The sequence below is a fragment of the Balaenoptera ricei genome, chromosome 16 (genome assembly GCF_028023285.1).
Source record: "Balaenoptera ricei isolate mBalRic1 chromosome 16, mBalRic1.hap2, whole genome shotgun sequence".
NCBI classification, from domain to species: domain Eukaryota; kingdom Metazoa; phylum Chordata; class Mammalia; order Artiodactyla; family Balaenopteridae; genus Balaenoptera; species Balaenoptera ricei.
This window is the reverse complement of record NC_082654.1, coordinates 88707948-88728975: the sequence shown is the minus strand read 5'-3', so window position 1 is coordinate 88728975 and position 21028 is coordinate 88707948. Positions and strand designations below refer to the sequence as shown.

The 21028-nt window shown below is 51.1% G+C and overlaps 1 protein-coding gene across 1 annotated transcript in view; it reads left to right on the top strand.

Moving 5' to 3' along the window:
* Positions 1–21028, top strand: part of LOC132350467 (myosin-13-like) — a 1192166-nt gene that overhangs the window by 290686 nt on the left and 880452 nt on the right.

Sequence of the window (21028 nt, the reverse complement as noted above, 5' to 3'; positions counted from 1 at the left end):
CCAAGGCCCTTATGCTGCTCCTAAGTCATGCCCTGATACTATCCCTAGCTAAGGCTCTGACACTAGGCCTCACTCAAGCCCTGTCGCTCTCCCTAAGTCAGGCTCTGACGCTATCCCTACCTGAAGCCCTGACACTGGGCCTAAATTAGGCCCTGATGCCCTAAGTAACTAAGGTCTTGACACTATCCCTAGGTCATGCCCTGACACAATCCCTAGACTTTAACCTAACCTTGTCTTTAACTAACGTTGAGCTTCTTATGCTAAATAAATCCCTGATGCTCTTCCTAACTAAGGCCCTAAAATTAGTCCCGAGGCCGTGACCCTGGCCCTAACTGAGGCCTGGAGGCTCGTCCTAACTCAGGCCCTGACCCTGTCCCTAACTAAGGCCCTGACACTACGCCTAACTCAGTCCCTGACACTGTACCTAACAAAGGCTCTGATGCTAGTCCTAAGTCAGGCTGAGACACTGTCTCTAAGGCCCTGCTGCAGTCAATATATAACGTCCTGACATTATCCTGAGCTAATATCCTGACCCATGTCTTCCCAAGGTCCTGAAACTGTCCCAAAGTAAGCCCTGACGCTGTCCCTAACTAAGGCCCGGAATCTATCTCTAATATAGGCCCTGCTGCCGGCAATAACTAAAATCCGGACACTATCCTGAGCTAATATCCTGACCCATTTCTAACCAAGGTCCTGACACCGTCCCTAAGGAAGCCCTGTCGCTGTTCCTAAGTGAAGACCTGAGGCTGTCCGTAACTCAGTCCCTGAAGCTATGCCTAACTGAGGCCTTGACGCTGTGACTAACTCAGGCCCTGATCATGTCTGTAACTAAGACACTAATGCTGATGCAACAAAGGCCCTGATGCTGCTCCTACATCATGCCCTGACAGTGTCCCCAGCTATGGGCCTGACGCTAGGCCTCACTCAGGCCCTGTTGCTCTCCCAGAGTCAGGCACTGACGCTGTCCCTACCTGAAGCCCTGACACGGGTCCTAAATAAGGCCCTGATACTGTAACTAAGCTCTTGACACTATCCCTAGGTCATTTCCTGACACGATCCCTAAACTTTACCCTAACCCTGTCCCTAGCAAATGTCCTGCCTCTTATGCTAACTAAAGCCCTTATGCTGTGACTACCTCAGGCCCTGAATTTAGTCCCAAGGCCGTGATACTGTCCCTAACTAAGGCCCTAACAGTATTCCTAACTCAGGCCCTGACACTGTACCTAACAGAGGCCCAGATGCCAGTACTAACTAAGGCCTTGACACTGTCCCTAACTAAGGCCCTGCTGCCGTCAATATCTAATGTCCTGACACTATCCTGAGGTAATTTCCGGACCCATCTCTTACCAAGCTCCTGAAACTGTCCCTAAGTAAGCCCTGACGCTGTCCCTAAGGGAGGCCCTAAGGCTGTCCCTAACAGAGGCCCTGATAATGTCTTTAACAAAGCCCCTGAGGCTCATCCTACCAAGGCCCTTATGCTGCTCCTAAGTCATGCCCTGATACTATCCCTAGCTAAGGCTCTGACACTAGGCCTCACTCAAGCCCTGTCGCTCTCCCTAAGTCAGGCTCTGACGCTATCCCTACCTGAAGCCCTGACACTGGTCCTAAATTAGGCCCTGATGCCCTAAGTAACTAAGGTCTTGACACTATCCCTAGGTCATGCCCTGACACAATCCCTAGACCTTAACCTAACCTTGTCTTTAACTAATGTTGAGCTTCTTATGCTAAATAAATCCCTGATGCTCTTCCTAACTAAGGCCCTAAAATTAGTCCCGAGGCCGTGAACCTGGCCCTAACTAAGGCCTGGAGGCTCGTCCGAACTCAGGCCCTGACACTGTACCTAACAAAGGCTCGGATGCTAGTACTAAGTCAGGCTGAGACACTGTCTCTAAGGCCCTGCTGCAGTCAATATCTAAAGGCCTGACATTATCCTAAGCTAATATCCTGACCCATGTCTTACCAAGGTCCTGAAACTGTCCCAAAGTAAGCCCTGACGCTGTCCCTAAGGGAGGTCCTAAGGCTGTCCCTAACAGAGGCCCTGATAATGTCTTTAACAAAGCCCCTGAGACTGATCCTACCAAGGCCCTTATATTGCTCCTAAGTCATGCCCTGATACTATCCCTAGCTAAGGCTCTGACACTAGGCCTCACTCAAGCCCTGTCGCTCTCCCTAAGTCAGGCTCTGACGCTATCCCTACCTGAAGCCCTGACACTGGTCCTAAATTAGGCCCTGATGCCCTAAGTAACTAAGGTCTTGACACTATCCCTAGGTCATGCCCTGACACAATCCCTAGACCTTAACCTAACCTTGTCTTTAACTAACGTTGAGCTTCTTACGCTAAATAAATCCCTGATGCTGTTCCTAACTAAGGCCCTAAAATTAGTCCCGAGGCCGTGACCCTGGCCCTAACTGAGGCCTGGAGGCTCGTCCTAACTCAGGCCCTGACCCTGTCCCTAACTAAGGCCCTGACACTACGCCTAACTCAGTCCCTGACACTGTACCTAACAAAGGCTCTGATGCTAGTCCTAAGTCAGGCTGAGACACTGTCTCTAAGGCCCTGCTGCAGTCAATATATAACGTCCTGACATTATCCTGAGCTAATATCCTGACCCATGTCTTACCAAGGTCCTGAAACTGTCCCAAAGTAAGCCCTGACGCTGTCCCTAACTAAGGCCCGGAATCTATCTCTAATATAGGCCCTGCTGCCGGCAATAACTAAAATCCGGACACTATCCTGAGCTAATATCCTGACCCATTTCTAACCAAGGTCCTGACACCGTCCCTAAGGAAGCCCTGTCGCTGTTCCTAAGTGAAGACCTGAGGCTGTCCGTAACTCAGTCCCTGAAGCTATGCCTAACTGAGGCCTTGACGCTGTGACTAACTCAGGCCCTGATCATGTCTGTAACTAAGACACTAATGCTGATGCAACAAAGGCCCTGATGCTGCTCCTACATCATGCCCTGACAGTGTCCCCAGCTATGGGCCTGACGCTAGGCCTCACTCAGGCCCTGTTGCTCTCCCAGAGTCAGGCACTGACGCTGTCCCTACCTGAAGCCCTGACACGGGTCCTAAATAAGGCCCTGATACTGTAACTAAGCTCTTGACACTATCCCTAGGTCATTTCCTGACACGATCCCTAAACTTTACCCTAACCCTGTCCCTAGCAAATGTCCTGCCTCTTATGCTAACTAAAGCCCTTAGGCTGTGACTACCTCAGGCCCTGAATTTAGTCCCAAGGCCGTGATACTGTCCCTAACTAAGGCCCTAACACTATTCCTAACTCAGGCCCTGACACTGTACCTAACAGAGGCCCAGATGCTAGTACTAACTAAGGCCTTGACACTGTCCCTAACTAAGGCCCTGCTGCCGTCAATATCTAATGTCCTGACACTATCCTGAGGTAATTTCCGGACCCATCTCTTACCAAGCTCCTGAAACTGTCCCTAAGTAAGCCCTGACGCTGTCCCTAAGGGAGGCCCTAAGGCTGTCCCTAACAGAGGCCCTGATAATGTCTTTAACAAAGCCCCTGAGGCTCATCCTACCAATGCCCTTATGCTGCTCCTAAGTCATGCCCTGATACTATCCCTAGCTAAGGCTCTGACACTAGGCCTCACTCAAGCCCTGTCGCTCTCCCTAAGTCAGGCTCTGACGCTATCCCTACCTGAAGCCCTGACACTGGTCCTAAATTAGGCCCTGATGCCCTAAGTAACTAAGGTCTTGACACTATCCCTAGGTCATGCCCTGACACAATCCCTAGACCGTAACCTAACCTTGTCTTTAACTAATGTTGAGCTTCTTATGCTAAATAAATCCCTGATGCTCTTCCTAACTAAGGCCCTAAAATTAGTCCCGAGGCCATGACCCTGGCCCTAACTGAGGCCTGGAGGCTCGTCCTAACTCAAGCCCTGACCCTGTCCCTAACTAAGGCCCTGACACTACGCCTAACTCAGTCCCTGACACTGTACCTAACAAAGGCTCTGATGCTAGTCCTAAGTCAGGCTGAGACACTGTCTCTAAGGCCCTGCTGCAGTCAATATCTAAAGTCCTGACATTATCCCGAGCTAATATCCTGACCCATGTCTTACCAAGGTCCTGAAACTGTCCCAAAGTAAGCCCTGACGCTGTCCCTAAGTGAGGCCCTGAGGCGGTCCCTAACAGAGGCCCTGAGAATGTCTTTAACGAAGACCCTAATGCTGATCCTACAGAGGCCCTTATACGGCTCCTAAGTCATGCCCTGACACTGCCCCTAACTCAGGCCCTAAAGATAGGCCTCACTTAGGCCCCGTTGCCGTACCTTAGTTAGGCTCTGACGCTGTCCGTACGTGAAGCCCTGACACTGGTCCTGATGAAGGCCCTGACGCTGGTCCTAACTAAGGCCCTGATGCTCTCAATAACTAAGGTCTTCACCCTATCCCTAGCTCACATCCTGACACTACCACTGGCCTGGAACCTGACTCTGTCCCGAGCTAACGTCCTGCCCCTTATCCTCACCGAAGCCGTAATGCTCTCCCTAACTAAGGCCCAGACTAGTCCTAATTAAGGCCCTGACACTGTCCCTAACTAAGGCCCGGAATCTATCTCTAATATAGGCCCTGCTGCCGGCAATAACTAAAATCCGGACGCTATCCTGAGCTAATATCCTGACCCATTTCTAACCAAGGTCCTGACACCGTCCCTAAGGAAGCCCTGTCGCTGTTCCTAAGTGAAGACCTGAGGCTGTCCGTAACTCAGTCCCTGAAGCTATGCCTAACTGAGGCCTTGACGCTGTGACTAACTCAGGCCCTGATCATGTCTGTAACTAAGACACTAATGCTGATGCAACAAAGGCCCTGATGCTGCTCCTACATCATGCCCTGACAGTGTCCCCAGCTATGGGCCTGAGGCTAGGCCTCACTCAGGCCCTGTTGCTCTCCCAGAGTCAGGCACTGACGCTGTCCCTACCTGAAGCCCTGACACGGGTCCTAAATAAGGCCCTGATACTGTAACTAAGCTCTTGACACTATCCCTAGGTCATTTCCTGACACGATCCCTAAACTTTACCCTAACCCTGTCCCTAGCAAATGTCCTGCCTCTTATGCTAACTAAAGCCCTTATGCTGTGACTACCTCAGGCCCTGAATTTAGTCCCAAGGCCGTGATACTGTCCCTAACTAAGGCCCTAACAGTATTCCTAACTCAGGCCCTGACACTGTACCTAACAGAGGCCCAGATGCCAGTACTAACTAAGGCCTTGACACTGTCCCTAACTAAGGCCCTGCTGCCGTCAATATCTAATGTCCTGACACTATCCTGAGGTAATTTCCGGACCCATCTCTTACCAAGCTCCTGAAACTGTCCCTAAGTAAGCCCTGACGCTGTCCCTAAGGGAGGCCCTAAGGCTGTCCCTAACAGAGGCCCTGATAATGTCTTTAACAAAGTCCCTGAGGCTGATCCTACCAAGGCCCTTATGCTGCTCCTAAGTCATGCCCTGATACTATCCCTAGCAAAGGCTCTGACACTAGGCCTCACTCAAGCCCTGTCGCTCTCCCTAAGTCAGGCTCTGACGCTATCCCTACCTGAAGCCCTGACACTGGTCCAAAATTAGGCCCTGATGCCCTAAGTAACTAAGGTCTTGACACTATCCCTAGGTCATGCCCTGACACAATCCCTAGACCTTAACCTAACCTTGTCTTTAACTAATGTTGAGCTTCTTATGCTAAATAAATCCCTGATGCTGTTCCTAACTAAGGCCCTAAAATTAGTCCCGAGGCCGTGACCCTGGCCCTAACTGAGGCCTGGAGGCTCGTCCTAACTCAGGCCCTGACCCTGTCCCTAACTAAGGCCCTGACACTACGCCTAACTCAGTCCCTGACACTGTACCTAACAAAGGCTCTGATGCTAGTCCTAAGTCAGGCTGAGACACTGTCTCTAAGGCCCTGCTGCAGTCAATATATAACGTCCTGACATTATCCTGAGCTAATATCCTGACCCATGTCTTACCAAGGTCCTGAAACTGTCCCAAAGTAAGCCCTGACGCTGTCCCTAACTAAGGCCCGGAATCTATCTCTAATATAGGCCCTGCTGCCGGCAATAACTAAAATCCGGACACTATCCTGAGCTAATATCCTGACCCATTTCTAACCAAGGTCCTGACACCGTCCCTAAGGAAGCCCTGTCGCTGTTCCTAAGTGAAGACCTGAGGGTGTCCGTAACTCAGTCCCTGAACCTATGCCTAACTGAGGCCTTGACGCTGTGACTAACTCAGGCCCTGATCATGTCTGTAACTAAGACACTAATGCTGATGCAACAAAGGCCCTGATGCTGCTCCTACATCATGCCCTGACAGTGTCCCCAGCTATGGGCCTGACGCTAGGCCTCACTCAGGCCCTGTTGCTCTCCCAGAGTCAGGCACTGACGCTGTCCCTACCTGAAGCCCTGACACGGGTCCTAAATAAGGCCCTGATACTGTAACTAAGCTCTTGACACTATCCCTAGGTCATTTCCTGACACGATCCCTAAACTTTACCCTAACCCTGTCCCTAGCAAATGTCCTGCCTCTTATGCTAACTAAAGCCCTTAGGCTGTGACTACCTCAGGCCCTGAATTTAGCCCCAAGGCCGTGATACTGTCCCTAACTAAGGCCCTAACACTATTCCTAACTCAGGCCCTGACACTGTACCTAACAGAGGCCCAGATGCCAGTACTAACTAAGGCCTTGACACTGTCCCTAACTAAGGCCCTGCTGCCGTCAATATCTAATGTCCTGACACTATCCTGAGGTAATTTCCGGACCCATCTCTTACCAAGCTCCTGAAACTCTCCCTAAGTAAGCCCTGACGCTGTCCCTAAGGGAGGCCCTAAGGCTGTCCCTAACAGAGGCCCTGATAATGTCTTTAACCAAGCCCCTGAGGCTGATCCTACCAAGGCCCTTATGCTGCTCCTAAGTCATGCCCTGATACTATCCCTAGCTAAGGCTCTGACACTAGGCCTCACTCAAGCCCTGTCGCTCTCCCTAAGTCAGGCTCTGACGCTATCCCTACCTGAAGCCCTGACACTGGGCCTAAATTAGGCCCTGATGCCCTAAGTAACTAAGGTCTTGACACTATCCCTAGGTCATGCCCTGACACAATCCCTAGACCGTAACCTAACCTTGTCTTTAACTAATGTTGAGCTTCTTATGCTAAATAAATCCCTGATGCTCTTCCTAACTAAGGCCCTAAAATTAGTCCCGAGGCCGTGACCCTGGCCCTAACTGAGGCCTGGAGGCTCGTCCTAACTCAGGCCCTGACACTGTCCCTAACTAAGGCCCTGACACTACACCTAACTCAGTCCCTGACACTGTACCTAACAAAGGCTCTGATGCTAGTCCTAAGTCAGGCTGAGACACTGTCTCTAAGGCCCTGCTGCAGTCAATATCTAAAGTCCTGACATTATCCCGAGCTAATATCCTGACCCATGTCTTACCAAGGTCCTGAAACTGTCCCAAAGTAAGCCCTGACGCTGTCCCTAAGTGAGGCCCTGAGGCGGTCCCTAACAGAGGCCCTGAGAATGTCTTTAACGAAGACCCTAATGCTGATCCTACAGAGGCCCTTATACGGCTCCTAAGTCATGCCCTGACACTGCCCCTAACTCAGGCCCTAAAGATAGGCCTCACTTAGGCCCCGTTGCCGTACCTTAGTTAGGCTCTGACGCTGTCCGTACGTGAAGCCCTGACACTGGTCCTGATGAAGGCCCTGACGCTGGTCCTAACTAAGGCCCTGATGCTCTCAATGACTAAGGTCTTCACCCTATCCCTAGCTCACATCCTGACACTACCACTGGCCTGGAACCTGACTCTGTCCCGAGCTAACGTCCTGCCCCTTATCCTCACCGAAGCCGTAATGCTCTCCCTAACTAAGGCCCAGACTAGTCCTAATTAAGGCCCTGACACTGTCCCTAACTAAGGCCCGGAATCTATCTCTAAGATAGGCCCTGCTGCCGGCAATAACTAAAATCCGGACGCTATCCTGAGCTAATATCCTGACCCATTTCTAACCAAGGTCCTGACACCGTCCCTAAGGAAGCCCTGTCGCTGTTCCTAAGTGAAGACCTGAGGCTGTCCGTAACTCAGTCCCTGAAGCTATGCCTAACTGAGGCCTTGACGCTGTGACTAACTCAGGCCCTGATCATGTCTGTAACTAAGACACTAATGCTGATGCAACAAAGGCCCTGATGCTGCTCCTACATCATGCCCTGACAGTGTCCCCAGCTATGGGCCTGACGCTAGGCCTCACTCAGGCCCTGTTGCTCTCCCAGACTCAGGCACTGACGCTGTCCCTACCTGAAGCCCTGACACGGGTCCTAAATAAGGCCCTGATACTGTAACTAAGCTCTTGACACTATCCCTAGGTCATTTCCTGACACGATCCCTAAACTTTACCCTAACCCTGTCCCTAGCAAATGTCCTGCCTCTTATGCTAACTAAAGCCCTTATGCTGTGACTACCTCAGGCCCTGAATTTAGTCCCAAGGCCGTGATACTGTCCCTAACTAAGGCCCTAACAGTATTCCTAACTCAGGCCCTGACACTGTACCTAACAGAGGCCCAGATGCCAGTACTAACTAAGGCCTTGACACTGTCCCTAACTAAGGCCCTGCTGCCGTCAATATCTAATGTCCTGACACTATCCTGAGGTAATTTCCGGACCCATCTCTTACCAAGCTCCTGAAACTGTCCCTAAGTAAGCCCTGACGCTGTCCCTAAGGGAGGCCCTAAGGCTGTCCCTAACAGAGGCCCTGATAATGTCTTTAACAAAGCCCCTGAGGCTGATCCTACCAAGGCCCTTATGCTGCTCCTAAGTCATGCCCTGATACTATCCCTAGCTAAGGCTCTGACACTAGGCCTCACTCAAGCCCTGTCGCTCTCCCTAAGTCAGGCTCTGACGCTATCCCTACCTGAAGCCCTGACACTGGTCCTAAATTAGGCCCTGATGCCCTAAGTAACTAAGGTCTTGACACTATCCCTAGGTCATGCCCTGACACAATCCCTAGACCTTAACCTAACCTTGTCTTTAACTAATGTTGAGCTTCTTATGCTAAATAAATCCCTGATGCTCTTCCTAACTAAGGCCCTAAAATTAGTCCCGAGGCCGTGAACCTGGCCCTAACTAAGGCCTGGAGGCTCGTCCGAACCCAGGCCCTGACACTGTACCTAACAAAGGCTCTGATGCTAGTCCTAAGTCAGGCTGAGACACTGTCTCTAAGGCCCTGCTGCAGTCAATATCTAAAGGCCTGACATTATCCTAAGCTAATATCCTGACCCATGTCTTACCAAGGTCCTGAAACTGTCCCTAAGTAAGCCCTGACGCTGTCCCTAAGGGAGGTCCTAAGGCTGTCCCTAACAGAGGCCCTGATAATGTCTTTAACAAAGCCCCTGAGACTGATCCTACCAAGGCCCTTATATTGCTCCTAAGTCATGCCCTGATACTATCCCTAGCTAAGGCTCTGACACTAGGCCTCACTCAAGCCCTGTCGCTCTCCCTAAGTCAGGCTCTGACGCTATCCCTACCTGAAGCCCTGACACTGGTCCTAAATTAGGCCCTGATGCCCTAAGTAACTAAGGTCTTGACACTATCCCTAGGTCATGCCCTGACACAATCCCTAGACCTTAACCTAACCTTGTCTTTAACTAACGTTGAGCTTCTTACGCTAAATAAATCCCTGATGCTGTTCCTAACTAAGGCCCTAAAATTAGTCCCGAGGCCGTGACCCTGGCCCTAACTGAGGCCTGGAGGCTCGTCCTAACTCAGGCCCTGACCCTGTCCCTAACTAAGGCCCTGACACTACGCCTAACTCAGTCCCTGACACTGTACCTAACAAAGGCTCTGATGCTAGTCCTAAGTCAGGCTGAGACACTGTCTCTAAGGCCCTGCTGCAGTCAATATATAACGTCCTGACATTATCCTGAGCTAATATCCTGACCCATGTCTTACCAAGGTCCTGAAACTGTCCCAAAGTAAGCCCTGACGCTGTCCCTAACTAAGGCCCGGAATCTATCTCTAATATAGGCCCTGCTGCCGGCAATAACTAAAATCCGGACACTATCCTGAGCTAATATCCTGACCCATTTCTAACCAAGGTCCTGACACCGTCCCTAAGGAAGCCCTGTCGCTGTTCCTAAGTGAAGACCTGAGGCTGTCCGTAACTCAGTCCCTGAAGCTATGCCTAACTGAGGCCTTGACGCTGTGACTAACTCAGGCCCTGATCATGTCTGTAACTAAGACACTAATGCTGATGCAACAAAGGCCCTGATGCTGCTCCTACATCATGCCCTGACAGTGTCCCCAGCTATGGGCCTGACGCTAGGCCTCACTCAGGCCCTGTTGCTCTCCCAGAGTCAGGCACTGACGCTGTCCCTACCTGAAGCCCTGACACGGGTCCTAAATAAGGCCCTGATACTGTAACTAAGCTCTTGACACTATCCCTAGGTCATTTCCTGACACGATCCCTAAACTTTACCCTAACCCTGTCCCTAGCAAATGTCCTGCCTCTTATGCTAACTAAAGCCCTTAGGCTGTGACTACCTCAGGCCCTGAATTTAGTCCCAAGGCCGTGATACTGTCCCTAACTAAGGCCCTAACACTATTCCTAACTCAGGCCCTGACACTGTACCTAACAGAGGCCCAGATGCTAGTACTAACTAAGGCCTTGACACTGTCCCTAACTAAGGCCCTGCTGCCGTCAATATCTAATGTCCTGACACTATCCTGAGGTAATTTCCGGACCCATCTCTTACCAAGCTCCTGAAACTGTCCCTAAGTAAGCCCTGACGCTGTCCCTAAGGGAGGCCCTAAGGCTGTCCCTAACAGAGGCCCTGATAATGTCTTTAACAAAGCCCCTGAGGCTCATCCTACCAATGCCCTTATGCTGCTCCTAAGTCATGCCCTGATACTATCCCTAGCTAAGGCTCTGACACTAGGCCTCACTCAAGCCCTGTCGCTCTCCCTAAGTCAGGCTCTGACGCTATCCCTACCTGAAGCCCTGACACTGGTCCTAAATTAGGCCCTGATGCCCTAAGTAACTAAGGTCTTGACACTATCCCTAGGTCATGCCCTGACACAATCCCTAGACCGTAACCTAACCTTGTCTTTAACTAATGTTGAGCTTCTTATGCTAAATAAATCCCTGATGCTCTTCCTAACTAAGGCCCTAAAATTAGTCCCGAGGCCATGACCCTGGCCCTAACTGAGGCCTGGAGGCTCGTCCTAACTCAAGCCCTGACCCTGTCCCTAACTAAGGCCCTGACACTACGCCTAACTCAGTCCCTGACACTGTACCTAACAAAGGCTCTGATGCTAGTCCTAAGTCAGGCTGAGACACTGTCTCTAAGGCCCTGCTGCAGTCAATATCTAAAGTCCTGACATTATCCCGAGCTAATATCCTGACCCATGTCTTACCAAGGTCCTGAAACTGTCCCAAAGTAAGCCCTGACGCTGTCCCTAAGTGAGGCCCTGAGGCGGTCCCTAACAGAGGCCCTGAGAATGTCTTTAACGAAGACCCTAATGCTGATCCTACAGAGGCCCTTATACGGCTCCTAAGTCATGCCCTGACACTGCCCCTAACTCAGGCCCTAAAGATAGGCCTCACTTAGGCCCCGTTGCCGTACCTTAGTTAGGCTCTGACGCTGTCCGTACGTGAAGCCCTGACACTGGTCCTGATGAAGGCCCTGACGCTGGTCCTAACTAAGGCCCGGATGCTCTCAATAACTAAGGTCTTCACCCTATCCCTAGCTCACATCCTGACACTACCACTGGCCTGGAACCTGACTCTGTCCCGAGCTAACGTCCTGCCCCTTATCCTCACCGAAGCCGTAATGCTCTCCCTAACTAAGGCCCAGACTAGTCCTAATTAAGGCCCTGACACTGTCCCTAACTAAGGCCCGGAATCTATCTCTAATTATAGGCCCTGCTGCCGGCAATAACTAAAATCCGGACGCTATCCTGAGCTAATATCCTGACCCATTTCTAACCAAGGTCCTGACACCGTCCCTAAGGAAGCCCTGTCGCTGTTCCTAAGTGAAGACCTGAGGCTGTCCGTAACTCAGTCCCTGAAGCTATGCCTAACTGAGGCCTTGACGCTGTGACTAACTCAGGCCCTGATCATGTCTGTAACTAAGACACTAATGCTGATGCAACAAAGGCCCTGATGCTGCTCCTACATCATGCCCTGACAGTGTCCCCAGCTATGGGCCTGACGCTAGGCCTCACTCAGGCCCTGTTGCTCTCCCAGAGTCAGGCACTGACGCTGTCCCTACCTGAAGCCCTGACACGGGTCCTAAATAAGGCCCTGATACTGTAACTAAGCTCTTGACACTATCCCTAGGTCATTTCCTGACACGATCCCTAAACTTTACCCTAACCCTGTACCTAGCAAATGTCCTTCCTCTTATGCTAACTAAAGCCCTTAGGCTGTGACTACCTCAGGCCCTGAATTTAGCCCCAAGGCCGTGATACTGTCCCTAACTAAGGACCTAACACTATTCCTAACTCAGGCCCTGACACTGTACCTAACAGAGGCCCAGATGCCAGTACTAACTAAGGCCTTGACACTGTCCCTAACTAAGGCCCTGCTGCCGTCAATATCTAATGTCCTGACACTATCCTGAGGTAATTTCCGGACCCATCTCTTACCAAGCTCCTGAAACTGTCCCTAAGTAAGCCCTGACGCTGTCCCTAAGGGAGGCCCTAAGGCTGTCCCTAACAGAGGCCCTGATAATGTCTTTAACAAAGCCCCTGAGGCTCATCCTACCAAGGCCCTTATGCTGCTCCTAAGTCATGCCCTGATACTATCCCTAGCTAAGGCTCTGACACTAGGCCTCACTCAAGCCCTGTCGCTCTCCCTAAGTCAGGCTCTGACGCTATCCCTACCTGAAGCCCTGACACTGGGCCTAAATTAGGCCCTGATGCCCGAAGTAACTAAGGTCTTGACACTATCCCTAGGTCATGCCCTGACACAATCCCTAGACCGTAACCTAACCTTGTCTTTAACTAATGTTGAGCTTCTTATGCTAAATAAATCCCTGATGCTCTTCCTAACTAAGGCCCTAAAATTAGTCCCGAGGCCGTGACCCTGGCCCTAACTGAGGCCTGGAGGCTCGTCCTAACTCAGGCCCTGACACTGTCCCTAACTAAGGCCCTGACACTACACCTAACTCAGTCCCTGACACTGTACCTAACAAAGGCTCTGATGCTAGTCCTAAGTCAGGCTGAGACACTGTCTCTAAGGCCCTGCTGCAGTCAATATCTAAAGTCCTGACATTATCCCGAGCTAATATCCTGACCCATGTCTTACCAAGGTCCTGAAACTGTCCCAAAGTAAGCCCTGACGCTGTCCCTAAGTGAGGCCCTGAGGCGGTCCCTAACAGAGGCCCTGAGAATGTCTTTAACGAAGACCCTAATGCTGATCCTACAGAGGCCCTTATACGGCTCCTAAGTCATGCCCTGACACTGCCCCTAACTCAGGCCCTAAAGATAGGCCTCACTTAGGCCCCGTTGCCGTACCTTAGTTAGGCTCTGACGCTGTCCGTACGTGAAGCCCTGACACTGGTCCTGATGAAGGCCCTGACGCTGGTCCTAACTAAGGCCCTGATGCTCTCAATGACTAAGGTCTTCACCCTATCCCTAGCTCACATCCTGACACTACCACTGGCCTGGAACCTGACTCTGTCCCGAGCTAACGTCCTGCCCCTTATCCTCACCGAAGCCGTAATGCTCTCCCTAACTAAGGCCCAGACTAGTCCTAATTAAGGCCCTGACACTGTCCCTAACTAAGGCCCGGAATCTATCTCTAAGATAGGCCCTGCTGCCGGCAATAACTAAAATCTGGACGCTATCCTGAGCTAATATCCTGACCCATTTCTAACCAAGGTCCTGACACCGTCCCTAAGGAAGCCCTGTCGCTGTTCCTAAGTGAAGACCTGAGGCTGTCCGTAACTCAGTCCCTGAAGCTATGCCTAACTGAGGCCTTGACGCTGTGACTAACTCAGGCCCTGATCATGTCTGTAACTAAGACACTAATGCTGATGCAACAAAGGCCCTGATGCTGCTCCTACATCATGCCCTGACAGTGTCCCCAGCTATGGGCCTGACGCTAGGCCTCACTCAGGCCCTGTTGCTCTCCCAGAGTCAGGCACTGACGCTGTCCCTACCTGAAGCCCTGACACGGGTCCTAAATAAGGCCCTGATACTGTAACTAAGCTCTTGACACTATCCCTAGGTCATTTCCTGACACGATCCCTAAACTTTACCCTAACCCTGTCCCTAGCAAATGTCCTGCCTCTTATGCTAACTAAAGCCCTTATGCTGTGACTACCTCAGGCCCTGAATTTAGTCCCAAGGCCGTGATACTGTCCCTAACTAAGGCCCTAACAGTATTCCTAACTCAGGCCCTGACACTGTACCTAACAGAGGCCCAGATGCCAGTACTAACTAAGGCCTTGACACTGTCCCTAACTAAGGCCCTGCTGCCGTCAATATCTAATGTCCTGACACTATCCTGAGGTAATTTCCGGACCCATCTCTTACCAAGCTCCTGAAACTGTCCCTAAGTAAGCCCTGACGCTGTCCCTAAGGGAGGCCCTAAGGCTGTCCCTAACAGAGGCCCTGATAATGTCTTTAACAAAGCCCCTGAGGCTGATCCTACCAAGGCCCTTATGCTGCTCCTAAGTCATGCCCTGATACTATCCCTAGCTAAGGCTCTGACACTAGGCCTCACTCAAGCCCTGTCGCTCTCCCTAAGTCAGGCTCTGACGCTATCCCTACCTGAAGCCCTGACACTGGTCCTAAATTAGGCCCTGATGCCCTAAGTAACTAAGGTCTTGACACTATCCCTAGGTCATGCCCTGACACAATCCCTAGACCTTAACCTAACCTTGTCTTTAACTAATGTTGAGCTTCTTATGCTAAATAAATCCCTGATGCTCTTCCTAACTAAGGCCCTAAAATTAGTCCCGAGGCCGTGAACCTGGCCCTAACTAAGGCCTGGAGGCTCGTCCGAACTCAGGCCCTGACACTGTACCTAACAAAGGCTCTGATGCTAGTCCTAAGTCAGGCTGAGACACTGTCTCTAAGGCCCTGCTGCAGTCAATATCTAAAGGCCTGACATTATCCTAAGCTAATATCCTGACCCATGTCTTACCAAGGTCCTGAAACTGTCCCTAAGTAAGCCCTGACGCTGTCCCTAAGGGAGGTCCTAAGGCTGTCCCTAACAGAGGCCCTGATAATGTCTTTAACAAAGCCCCTGAGACTGATCCTACCAAGGCCCTTATATTGCTCCTAAGTCATGCCCTGATACTATCCCTAGCTAAGGCTCTGACACTAGGCCTCACTCAAGCCCTGTCGCTCTCCCTAAGTCAGGCTCTGACGCTATCCCTACCTGAAGCCCTGACACTGGGCCTAAATTAGGCCCTGATGCCCTAAGTAACTAAGGTCTTGACACTATCCCTAGGTCATGCCCTGACACAATCCCTAGACCTTAATCTAACCTTGTCTTTAACTAATGTTGAGCTTCCTATGCTAAATAAATCCCTGATGCTGTTCCTAACTAAGGCCCTAAAGTTAGTCCCGAGGCCGTGACCCTGGCCCTAACTGAGGCCTGGAGGCTCGTCCGAACTCAGGCCCTGACACTGTACCTAACAAAGGCTCTGATGCTAGTCCTAAGTCAGGCTGAGACACTGTCTCTAAGGCCCTGCTGCAGTCAATATCTAAAGGCCTGACATTATCCTGAGCTAATATACTGACCCATGTCTTACCAAGGTCCTGAAACTGTCCCTAAGTAAGCCCTGACGCTGTCCCTAAGTGAGGTCCTAAGGCTGTCCCTAACAGAGGCCCTGATAATGTCTTTAACAAAGCCCCTGAGACTGATCCTACCAAGTCCCTTATGCTGCTCCTAAGTCATGCCCTGATACTATCCCTAACTAAGGCTCTGACACTAGGCCTCACTCAAGCCCTGTCGCTCTCCCTAAGTCAGGCTCTGACGCTATCCCTACCTGAAGCCCTGACACTGGTCCTAAATTAGGCCCTGATGCCCTAAGTAACTAAGGTCTTGACACTATCCCTAGGTCATGCCCTGACACAATCCCTAGACCTTAACCTAACCTTGTCTTTAACTAATGTTGAGCTTCTTATGCTAAATAAATCCCTGATGCTGTTCCTAACTAAGGCCCTAAAATTAGTCCCGAGGCCGTGACCCTGGCCCTAACTGAGGCCTGGAGGCTCGTCCTAACTCAGGCCCTGACCCTGTCCCTAACTAAGGCCCTGACACTACGCCTAACTCAGTCCCTGACACTGTACCTAACAAAGGCTCTGATGCTAGTCCTAAGTCAGGCTGAGACACTGTCTCTAAGGCCCTGCTGCAGTCAATATATAACGTCCTGACATTACCCTGAGCTAATATCCTGACCCATGTCTTACCAAGGTCCTGAAACGGTCCCAAAGTAAGCCCTGACGCTGTCCCTAACTAAGGCCCGGAATCTATCTCTAATATAGGCCCTGCTGCCGGCAATAACTAAAATCCGGACACTATCCTGAGCTAATATCCTGACCCATTTCTAACCAAGGTCCTGACACCGTCCCTAAGGAAGCCCTGTCGCTGTTCCTAAGTGAAGACCTGAGGGTGTCCATAACTCAGTCCCTGAAGCTATGCCTAACTGAGGCCTTGACGCTGTGACTAACTCAGGCCCTGATCATGTCTGTAACTAAGACACTAATGCTGATGCAACAAAGGCCCTGATGCTGCTCCTACATCATGCCCTGACAGTGTCCCCAGCTATGGGCCTGACGCTAGGCCTCACTCAGGCCCTGTTGCTCTCCCAGAGTCAGGCACTGACGCTGTCCCTACCTGAAGCCCTGACACGGGTCCTAAATAAGGCCCTGATACTGTAACTAAGCTCTTGACACTATCCCTAGGTCATTTCCTGACACGATCCCTAAACTTTACCCTAACCCTGTCCCTAGCAAATGTCCTGCCTCTTATGCTAACTAAAGCCCTTAGGCTGTGACTACCTCAGGCCCTGAATTTAGCCCCAAGTCCGTGATACTGTCCCTAACTAAGGACCTAACACTATTCCTAACTCAGGCCCTGACACTGTACCTAACAGAGGCCCAGATGCCAGTACTAACTAAGGCCTTGACACTGTCCCTAACTAAGGCCCTGCTGCCGTCAATATCTAATGTCCTGACACTATCCTGAGGTAATTTCCGGACCCATCTCTTACCAAGCTCCTGAAACTGTCCCTAAGTAAGCCCTGACGCTGTCCCTAAGGGAGGCCCTAAGGCTGTCCCTAACAGAGGCCCTGATAATGTCTTTAACAAAGCCCCTGAGGCTGATCCTACCAAGGCCCTTATGCTGCTCCTAAGTCATGCCCTGATACTATCCCTAGCTAAGGCTCTGACACTAGGCCTCACTCAAGCCCTGTCGCTCTCCCTAAGTCAGGCTCTGACGCTATCCCTACCTGAAGCCCTGACACTGGTCCTAAATTAGGCCCTGATGCCCTAAGTAACTAAGGTCTTGACACTATCCCTAGGTCATGCCCTGACACAATCCCTAGACCTTAACCTAACCTTGTCTTTAACTAATGTTGAGCTTCTTATGCTAAATAAATCCCTGATGCTCTTCCTAACTAAGGCCCTAAAATTAGTCCCGAGGCCGTGACCCTGGCCCTAACTGAGGCCTGGAGGCTCGTCCTAACTCAGGCCCTGACACTGTCCCTAACTAAGGCCCTGACACTACACCTAACTCAGTCCCTGACACTGTACCTAACAAAGGCTCTGATGCTAGTCCTAAGTCAGGCTGAGACACTGTCTCTAAGGCCCTGCTGCAGTCAATATCTAAAGTCCTGACATTATCCCGAGCTAATATCCTGACCCATGTCTTACCAAGGTCCTGAAACTGTCCCAAAGTAAGCCCTGACGCTGTCCCTAAGTGAGGCCCTGAGGCGGTCCCTAACAGAGGCCCTGAGAATGTCTTTAACGAAGACCCTAATGCTGATCCTACAGAGGCCCTTATACGGCTCCTAAGTCATGCCCTGACACTGCCCCTAACTCAGGCCCTAAAGATAGGCCTCACTTAGGCCCCGTTGCCGTACCTTAGTTAGGCTCTGACGCTGTCCGTACGTGAAGCCCTGACACTGGTCCTGATGAAGGCCCTGACGCTGGTCCTAACTAAGGCCCTGATGCTCTCAATGACTAAGGTCTTCACCCTATCCCTAGCTCACAGCCTGACACTACCACTGGCCTGGAACCTGACTCTGTCCCGAGCTAACGTCCTGCCCCTTATCCTCACCGAAGCCGTAATGCTCTCCCTAACTAAGGCCCAGACTAGTCCTAATTAAGGCCCTGACACTGTCCCTAACTAAGGCCCGGAATCTATCTCTAATATAGGCCCTGCTGCCGGCAATAACTAAAATCCGGACGCTATCCTGAGCTAATATCCTGACCCATTTCTAACCAAGGTCCTGACACCGTCCCTAAGGAAGCCCTGTCGCTGTTCCTAAGTGAAGACCTGAGGCTGTCCGTAACTCAGTCCCTGAAGCTATGCCTAACTGAGGCCTTGACGCTGTGACTAACTCAGGCCCTGATCATGTCTGTAACTAAGACACTAATGCTGATGCAACAAAGGCCCTGATGCTGCTCCTACATCATGCCCTGACAGTGTCCCCAGCTATGGGCCTGACGCTAGGCCTCACTCAGGCCCTGTTGCTCTCCCAGAGTCAGGCACTGACGCTGTCCCTACCTGAAGCCCTGACACGGGTCCTAAATAAGGCCCTGATACTGTAACTAAGCTCTTGACACTATCCCTAGGTCATTTCCTGACACGATCCCTAAACTTTACCCTAACCCTGTCCCTAGCAAATGTCCTGCCTCTTATGCTAACTAAAGCCCTTATGCTGTGACTACCTCAGGCCCTGAATTTAGTCCCAAGGCCGTGATACTGTCCCTAACTAAGGCCCTAACAGTATTCCTAACTCAGGCCCTGACACTGTACCTAACAGAGGCCCAGATGCCAGTACTAACTAAGGCCTTGACACTGTCCCTAACTAAGGCCCTGCTGCCGTCAATATCTAATGTCCTGACACTATCCTGAGGTAATTTCCGGACCCATCTCTTACCAAGCTCCTGAAACTGTCCCTAAGTAAGCCCTGACGCTGTCCCTAAGGGAGGCCCTAAGGCTGTCCCTAACAGAGGCCCTGATAATGTCTTTAACAAAGCCCCTGAGGCTGATCCTACCAAGGCCCTTATGCTGCTCCTAAGTCATGCCCTGATACTATCCCTAGCAAAGGCTCTGACACTAGGCCTCACTCAAGCCCTGTCGCTCTCCCTAAGTCAGGCTCTGACGCTATCCCTACCTGAAGCCCTGACACTGGTCCAAAATTAGGCCCTGATGCCCTAAGTAACTAAGGTCTTGACACTATCCCTAGGTCATGCCCTGACACAATCCCTAGACCTTAACCTAACCTTGTCTTTAACTAATGTTGAGCTTCTTATGCTAAATAAATCCCTGATGCTGTTCCTAACTAAGGCCCTAAAATTAGTCCCGAGGCCGTGACCCTGGCCCTAACTGAGGCCTGGAGGCTCGTCCTAACTCAGGCCCTGACCCTGTCCCTAACTAAGGCCCTGACACTACGCCTAACTCAGTCCCTGACACTGTACCTAACAAAGGCTCTGATGCTAGTCCTAAGTCAGGCTGAGACACTGTCTCTAAGGCCCTGCTGCAGTCAATATATAACGTCCTGACATTATCCTGAGCTAATATCCTGACCCATGTCTTACCAAGGTCCTGAAACTGTCCCAAAGTAAGCCCTGACGCTGTCCCTAACTAAGGCCCGGAATCTATCTCTAATATAGGCCCTGCTGCCGGCAATAACTAAAATCCGGACGCTATCCTGAGCTAATATCCTGACCCATTTCTAACCAAGGTCCTGACACCGTCCCTAAGAAAGCCCTGTCGCTGTTCCTAAGTGAAGACCTGAGGCTGTCCGTAACTCAGTCCCTGAACCTATGCCTAACTGAGGCCTTGACGCTGTGACTAACTCAGGCCCTGATCATGTCTGTAACTAAGACACTAATGCTGATGCAACAAAGGCCCTGATGCTGCTCCTACATCATGCCCTGACAGTGTCCCCAGCTATGGGCCTGACGCTAGGCCTCACTCAGGCCCTGTTGCTCTCCCAGAGTCAGGCACTGACGCTGTCCCTACCTGAAGCCCTGACACGGGTCCTAAATAAGGCCCTGATACTGTAACTAAGCTCTTAACACTATCCCTAGGTCATTTCCTGACACGATCCCTAAACTTTACCCTAACCCTGTCCCTAGCAAATGTCCTGCCTCTTATGCTAACTAAAGCCCTTAGGCTGTGACTACCTCAGGCCCTGAATTTAGCCCCAAGGCCGTGATACTGTCCCTAACTAAGGCCCTAACACTATTCCTAACTCAGGCCCTGACACTGTACCTAACAGAGGCCCAGATGCCAGTACTAACTAAGGCCTTGACACTGTCCCTAACTAAGGCCCTGCTGCCGTCAATATCTAATGTCCTGACACTATCCTGAGGTAATTTCCGGACCCATCTCTTACCAAGCTCCTGAAACTCTCCCTAAGTAAGCCCTGACGCTGTCCCTAAGGGAGGCCCTAAGGCTGTCCCTAACAGAGGCCCTGATAATGTCTTTAACCAAGCCCCTGAGGCTGATCCTACCAAGGCCCTTATGCTGCTCCTAAGTCATGCCCTGATACTATCCCTAGCTAAGGCTCTGACACTAGGCCTCACTCAAGCCCTGTCGCTCTCCCTAAGTCAGGCTCTGACGCTATCCCTACCTGAAGCCCTGACACTGGGCCTAAATTAGGCCCTGATGCCCTAAGTAACTAAGGTCTTGACACTATCCCTAAGTCATGCCCTGACACAATCCCTAGACCGTAACCTAACCTTGTCTTTAACTAATGTTGAGCTTCTTATGCTAAATAAATCCCTGATGCTCTTCCTAACTAAGGCCCTAAAATTAGTCCCGAGGCCGTGACCCTGG